General features: G+C 34.8%; 1 non-coding gene across 1 annotated transcript; it reads left to right on the forward strand.

The window, feature by feature from the left end:
- Positions 1 to 1,297: 1,297 nt before the first annotated feature.
- TRNAA-CGC lies at positions 1,298 to 1,370 on the forward strand. Its single transcript has one exon. It is a non-coding gene; the product is annotated as a tRNA-Ala (tRNA).
- Positions 1,371 to 8,520: the final 7,150 nt, after the last annotated feature.

The following is an 8,520-nucleotide window of genomic DNA, read 5'->3' on the forward strand; positions in this document are numbered from 1 at the left end:
AGTGACTCGAGCCAATATTTTATATTAGCTACCAAATCGAGAACCATGTTCAGAAGGAGAGCGTCAGGTGTGAAAATTTACCGTAAAGAAAATGGAAAAGAGGGGTTGCTAATCGCTGCTGATTCTTGAATTTTGTCAAAAAGGGTGAAATCATTAACATGCTTAGTTTCAAAGGGTGCTTTTTATTAGTTTATGGGCTGGCAAGACGGCCAATTTTGGACTTTTATCTGCTCAGCTGTTACGGTGATGGCAAGGCAAGCTTCGGTTCATTAGACAGACATTAGTGTCTTTTATGCATATATGTATTTCCTGTAATAATTCCTTGCTTACCTTACAAAGCTAGCTTACTAATGCGAAGGAATTTTCCGTTGATTGCACACTAATTTGGTCTAATTTTGTAGTAAGAAATCAATCAAAATTGACTAAATTAAAGAGGTAAAAGCTAGGGCAAAATCGAGTAAACCGGTTATTATATATTTTTTGTGATTTTTGGTGGTGTGGATGAAACTAAATCGGGTTTGATGTCCAAACCAGATATCAATATCTTCTTTAAAGGTAGATGTTGCACCATATGAATCCTACATTTCAATATCAATATCTGAAGAAAGTTTCAACTAGACATGGTCTATTCAAGAATCCTGAGTTCCAAAACTTGGTATACAAAAAAATCCTGCATTCAAAAACTATGCCGCTTTCAAATTTTGAGTATCCTAGGATATTCTCCCAGACTGACGGTGGAGAAATAGATAAAAATGACAAAGTTTGTTGAATTTTTTACACACTAATAGACAATTTTATGGCTAATCAAACTTGTAACCTTATCAAAAATGACATAATCACGCGTTTAACAATCCAGCTTTGCAAAAAATGACAGACAGTAAGTCAGATATCGTAATACATCTGTACGTGATTATCAGTAGTACAATCTAAGAGTATATACAGTTCTCCATATGAGTCTGCTAGTAACCTAATACTTTCTTTCCTTCCTTCCTTTTCTTTTCTTTTTTTCCCTTTTTCTGGGTATTTGTCTCCAGAAACAATATGGCTTAATTTTTCTCCATTGTACAGTATCAATACCATCTACTGAGTGGTAATTATTCTTGAAAAACATCTCGATTGAGAACATGTTACCGCTTGATTTATATTGGATCAAACACAATTAGGTGTACAAAGGTTTCCATCCTAGAATAAGTAGCTACTTTCAAGTTGCTTAATTGTTACCCTTAAAAAAAAGGGTTAGTTAATCGTTTTAACGATAGATTTTTAAGTTATTAATCGTTTCAACAACCATTGCCTTGGGGGTGTAGCTCATATGGTAGAGCGCTCGCTTCGCATGCGAGAGGCACGGGGTTCGATTCCCCGCACCTCCATTCTCTGATTTATTTCCTTTTTCAGGCTGAAATGCTTTCAAAAGGCTTTTGGGTATTTAGATTTTAGACTTTAGCCAGAACATCGAGAGTCGAGACAGAAGTTTGGGCTTGCTTGGCCTTTATATCATCAAATAAATCCAAGGAAGCGGTAGCGGATCCATTTGGCATGTGTCTAAGAGGTTAGGCCCATGATAATTTATAAGAACAGAATCAAGCATTGAGATTGAAAATTTTCTCATGAAAGCCAACATTCTACACGCACTACTAACTCAAATGCTTTGATTTTTTGTTTTTGTTTTTTTTTTAAAAATTCATGCTTTCCCACACCTTTTCTATCCTCGGCTAGTTGGCACAGGATTTAAATCTTGAATCTGTTAACAAAAAAATTCGAATAGCCTCTCTTGACCACAAGCTCTTTGAAAATGGAAACAAGTAACAAGAAAATATGTTTTTAAAGCAAAAGCCAAATATATGTTGCCGGCTTTGATCCAAGAAAATGTTTCTACTTCCTCAATTTTAAGGACGATAAAAGGATTGATTAGAAAATGTGTGTTTGTGATACAATAAAAGAGATTTTTTTTTTTTTTTTTTACAAATAAATCACTATCCAAACACGTTCGTCATTCTAGTCCACCAATAAATTATGGAACGGATTAGAATAGAATGTCATCTCACCAACAAACTAGAAAACAAGAATCAAGATGGTTTGAGCTAGATTTAGGATACTTCTTCCCTTACTCGCCCATAAGCTAGTCGAATATCATTTTACCGACAAATTAGAAAACAAATACTAATAAAGATGGTTTAGCTAAATCTAGGACTCACCTTCTGCCACGCTTCCGCTGGTATTTAATCACGACCACAAATTACTACCAGTTCTTTTCGACAAAAGTGGTCTCCAAGAATTTCAAAAGAACTGAGATGGAAAAGGCAAAACTGGTGAAGCTTTTGTTATCATCATGATCATCATCATATGATATGATCAAAAAAAATCTATCAATTAACACAATCAAGCGTGGTAAGTGGGACCCATAGTATGATGATCGAATTTAAGTTCTGTCTCCTGCTACCTACGTGGAGGAAGAGATTTATAATGATGCGTGTACCATTATTCTGTACACGAGAGAGAATCCTAAATACTAATTACTAAGAAGGCCACCACTAATCTCTAATTAATGCTAATACGGCATTATTATTAATTATTTTATGCCAGACAGCAGAAAGTGCACGTGCGTGTTCCCCCCCGGAATCCTCGAGAGTATTTGAGTCAAAAGATGCCGCGCACGTGCCTTCTGGTCAAAGGTCAAAAGAGCGGGAGAGAGGGTGATTGCATTGCACGAGCCTATGGACCTAAAATCATTTCTAGTAGCATAATTTTATGATTAAACAATAATTAAAAAAGGTAGTTACTAGATTAGACCTAAGAACCTTAGGATAAGAACGACGATGATGATGAGGAGGAGGAGGATCCGCTTGATCAAGATCATCAAATCCACACCGCACATCAAATTCTTGTTGTTATAGTTTTTAATTTGACCCCTTAGCAGATGAAATTGATAAGGTTTCGTGCTTTGCATGTTACTAGAGTTTATGATATTTTTTCTAATTAAGGTGGTACATTTCCTCCACATGGGATTAAATCCACTCGTTTTCCTTTTTTTAAATGCATTATTTTTTATTTTTATTTTTTTCCAGATTACAGCTAGATAGATTTCATTCAGACATTAGTCCAAATGGGGTTTTATCCAAAATCAAAGATTCGATTATGCTTGGTTTTCTTCTATGATCTCTCAAATCAGAGTTTGCTTTGCTCTGAGCATGCATATCTGTGTAGGTGAGAGTCTGTTGGACTTTTATCTCATTTAGTGCTTAGAAAACTTGGACGAATCTCTTCTATCTAGTTTGTAAATTCTTTGTTCATTATCTTTTGTTGAATGTTTTGTTTTGATGAACATAGATAGAATGGCACATGCGTGATTTGGTAGTGTTGAGCTACACAAGAACTAGTTCGCTTATGCAAGACCTTTTTAATTTTATACCACCATGTATCACAATTTGTTTTCATATAGGGAGTTCATAGAGGTATATATTGATGCGAACAAGAAGTAGCCTAACTATGGATTTTTATTTATTTTGTGATTTTATGAGAAATTATGAGTTCGTATTCGATTCAGAGACTTCAGAGTTGAAATTTATTTGTTTGTTTTAACGGATTGAGATTGTATTCAAATTTAATTTGATTACGTATATTGAATTTAATTGAAACGAGCTCTTGCGAACTCGACTCAAATAATTACAAATATTTACATAGAAACTCTCGACTTTATGCGTGTCAAATTCAAACCAATTCTGAAAACTATAAGAGTACAAAATGCCATTCGTAATGGAGAACTGCAGGCCATTAACTGAAAACTAGACACGATTCATGCTCGATTCCATTAGTCTATAAAATGAAGTTCAAAAAAGATTTCGAGATCAAGTTCAATTTTTAATACTACGTTCTTGGAACTCCATACCATTCTAATATCGCGCCACTAGCTACTCAAGAGTCCGTCGATAAAATTATAAACTACGATCGGAAACTCTACCATACCACGTAACTTCATAAATGATGCTCGCTGCTTCCATCATCATCAAATTAAAGGAAGAAAACATGCATGCATGCAAGGAACCTTACCGGTGCCAAGAAAGCGTGTATACATTCACAACCTTTTGCTTATGCAGTACTTATAACAGTACGAAGAAACTATGAATTATATATAATTTATAGATATACTTTCAAGTTTTTTTTTTTTTTTGTTCCACTTTTTGGGCAACTTGCTTGTCTTTGATCCAAACCCTCACTAGTTTTAGACCAGCACGTGTGATGTCACATGGCGTTTAAGCAGGGATAAAAGATAACGAGTCAGCTGGCTAGGCAGATTATTACTATATAGTCCATGGCCAGCAAAGCTTGGAAACTAGAACTTGGGGTTGGAAACCATATGAACGCAAAAGGTGCAAGTTGGTCCGGCAGGGTCGGCTGGATCCTCAAACCCGAGGGGGGGTAAAGAGCATGAATACTGACCATATTTACATGGATCCCGATTAATATTTGTTTCTTGAATACAATTAATTAACAAGTCTCTCTTTGGCTTCTTTGAATCAGGTGATCTGTGATCCCTTCTCCTGCAAATTAGGTCCCCCCCACCCCCCTCACCTGTTGAGCTAATAAACATCTCTTCTGCGAGCGGCAGCAGCAGATTTCAAGTTACGTGCATCCCCCCCTCCAATGGCCTGGACAAAAGTTGATTAGTTGCAGGAAGAAAGGAGAGTTCTTGGTTGGGATGTTATATCATATGTTTTTTCTGGTTGTAGAGAGGGAGGATAACAAATTGACTGATATGAAAATGATGACTTTTGGTGGTGGTGAATTATTTAACTGGCATCATCAGTTCAAGATTATACAATTCGGCTATCAAATGTTTGGCTTTTAAGTTCATTATCTTGCACGTAGCTTTGTTGTTTCAAAGTCGAATTACAAAGAACAAAAAAGATTTGGTCAGTTGCACCCGCATCTCAACTAGGACTGGGAGGTACTGAGATTTCTCTTGATCCGTAGACTTCGATTATTCTTTCTTAATAAATAATATGCAATAGTTACAACAACAGTTCAATAGCCGGCATATTCCAAATTAAAGAACTCTTAGTTTAGCTTGGCTGAGAGTGGTGGGAGCTCAAGATCTTTAAACATGACTAGTGGCATATGAAGATTTTCTTATCATTAAAATTCAAACTTAGAAATAATACTTTAATCAATTGGTAGATCCCCTCCTTGGAAGTCCTTTTATTGAATCTTTGCTCGAAATGAGGGAAGTAAAAAGAAAAAAAGAACCCCTTCAACTCTAAATTTATTCACTAAATAATCTTTGTTGTCCTAACAATTTGTGCATCCTTCAATTAATTTTACGTTCTTGATGATTAACTATTTGACATGTTTAGTAGTTAATTTAGGATTAAAAAGAGAATTTCGCGCGGATATACAAAAACTTCATTTGGTATGCCAATAGAATCCCACTTGCTTCTATTTATTATTTAGGTGGGACTTGAATTCTTTGTATATTCACATGAAACTCTTTTATTGATTTTGGACCGACTCCTAGACATGTTAAGTAATCGATTCCGATTCACAAAAAATTAGTTTTGATAGTATAAAACTACGGAGATGTGATAAAAAATTAATTAAAAATTAACAAATGCGTTTTATGATTTAGTAATTTTTTTTGGTCAAATAATGATCCATCCAAATACACGTACTTGGACATCATGTTATTTGTAAAAAAAAATATTATTTACTAGTATCACAGACACGTGTTTTAATCAATTTTTTTCAATCATCATTTTATCTCAATACATTAAATCACAAAAAAATAGTACATCAAATATTTCAAATAATCTCCTGTCCAAATACAATCATTTGATAACTTTTTTTTTTTTTGGACAAAAAAACATATATTAGATACTCAAATGGCAAGAGTAGTTTGTTTTGTGGAGTCAAACAAAGTGTCCCTTTCAATGAAACACCCGAGAGGCCACGTCGCGCGCGATGTCACGTGGGCCCTATGTCCTGTGTCTGTCCATCAATATCCCACCGTAGGCTATCTAATACTGCCGCTGAGTAAGAAGCGAAAACAAACAAACAAAGCAAACAGAATTAATTAAAAGAGAAAAAACAAAGAAAGAAAGAAACTGCGGTGCCAAAGATCCAAAACTACTTTTCCTGGTTCCACACCTGGACGCTAGACCAGTGGTAGAGTACGCGTAGCTGATTACACCGCCGTTTCAACAAATCAAACTTGCTTACGTGTTGAGCCCTACATGCATCCGTCCTCTTTGCGTCCAAAACTTTTCATTCTCTGCTCTCAGCCTCTCTCCGATTACAAAACTCCGATGATGTTTTGATTTTGATCAAGTGACCAAACGTTATAAACTCCCACCGCCTCCGAGTCGGTGTACTGCAAGTGCAAACAAAGCTATTCACGAGATTGCTCAATCCATACTCTGAGCCATGAATTTTTGCATTTATTGAATTCAATCATCTAAGTTTGAGCGGTTTGAATAATTTAAGGGCTCGGTGAGATTAATTTAATTATTTGTATGTATACAGTATACATGTTATTTTTTATTTTTTTTTGCATATTTGTTATTATGAAATATTTATTTTATCTACCATTGTTTTAAAAATATTGAATTACATCACTCATGTTCGACTTAGCTACGTTCAATCAAACTTGAATAAACTAAAACTGAATTGAGTTAGAAGTCAAAGTTTGAGAGCTCTCAACAAACTCGTACGAAAGAATTTTAGCTGGAGTTGAGCTTGAGTATTAGTCTCAATTTCAAACTCAATCCGACTCGTTTACACCCTAAACAAAAGAAAGTTGACAATGCATATTGGATCAAACACCTTAAATTCTTATTGATTATACTTCTATATGTTTGGGATATACTCATTTCATTGTACTTTTTATACAACTAATTTCAAAATACACCAAAATACTTTTTATTCAACTCTATTATACCAACATACAGTGCACATTATAAAATACACTAGAACTAACCTAAGATGCTCAAATCATCTATGCTTCGTAAATTGCAATTAAGAGTGTAATTGAGTCGAATCGAATCTGAGTAATACAATACTTGAATTCAAGTTTCGAGCTAGTTGAACTCGATCAAATCAATCCTAATCGAACTCAATTTGATTTCAATCGAACTGAATTGAGTTTAAAATAAATATAAATTTATATTTTACATAATTTTAAACTAGAGACAAGAAAATCATTCGCACTTCAGTTATTGTAAAGTCCTCCCCTCCACTATTTACAATTTCAGCCAAGCTTTTTTCATGATCCAACGAACCTCTTATTAGGTGATTGTAGATCCTCTCTTCCCAAAGTCCAAATATCCACTCCCATAATCCGCAACACGTACGACGTAGTACTACCACAATAGTACGTATGGATTTGATTTGAAAAGTATAACGTGAATTTAATAGAAAGAGGAACTTTTCCAAGGCTGGTCTACGACTCTACGTTACGTAGAGTAAGAGTACAGGCTGCGTAGCGTAGTGGAGTAGGTGTTACCGGTCTCGATGTGGCATTCATAGAAAGCATACAGATGTATTTGTAGGGAGAGAGGGCTGAGCGGAAGGAATAGGGATTCTAGTTCTAGTTATAATTTGCCATCATTTCCCCCCCTTAAAACCTGGAGCTCCCTCAATTTTGCGATAAATGGAACATTTCCTGAGTATCTGGTTTACTGTTTCCTGTTTTTTGGGGCTTCTGTTCTCCCCTGGCTCTCCATTTTTCGCACCTAGAATTGCTTTTCTTTCTAGAGCCATTATTGAGTTTTTTATTTTATTTTTTTAGTAAAAAGGTGCCGATTCCTAAATTTACCACTCTTTTTTTTTTTTTTTTTTTTCCTTTTAGCAAGGAAGCAAATACAGTGGAATCCCATTAGCATTAAAGTATGTTGCACCATTTCTGGATATACGAGTCATCAGAAGATGATAATCTGCAGTTTAGCACACTCGAAGGGATAAGTATTGTCTATTATTAGCAAATAGATATTCAATTCGTACAAATGCAGTTTGCAAGCATGCAATGCTATTTTGAAATGACAAAAAGAGGACTAACTGCAGAAAAAAAATATATGTTCAGTCTTAAATGATAATTTTTAAAGTTTTACAGTGTAATTTTTATCTGTTCTGCAAATATGTACTAGCATGTATTTTTCAAATCTGTTATTTAAGAATGTAACTTCTGATATTAGTACAGATTTTAATGAAATTACGACGTTTTATCAACAAAAATTGTGGTACTTGAGAAAGTTGAAAAGTTTTCACAGCCTGTCCTGCCCTGGGCATGATTTGTTCACCTTCAACGAAGCATCCAAATAAACGGGGATCATATATAATTTTTCCTTGTCTGGTTAAAAAACGTGGTACACGAGAAAGTTTAAAATTTTTTGAAGCCCCTCCAATATTTCGCGTGATTTGTTCATCCTCAATGAAGCATCCACTAAATCACGGTGAAGAAAATTTCTTTTGTTTTAGGTGTTTTATTTGGATTTTGAATATTGAAAAGTAACAAAAGAAAAGAATTTCAAA

Source organism: Coffea eugenioides, chromosome 7 (assembly GCF_003713205.1).
Source record: "Coffea eugenioides isolate CCC68of chromosome 7, Ceug_1.0, whole genome shotgun sequence".
In the NCBI taxonomy this organism is placed as follows: Eukaryota; Viridiplantae; Streptophyta; class Magnoliopsida; order Gentianales; family Rubiaceae; genus Coffea; species Coffea eugenioides.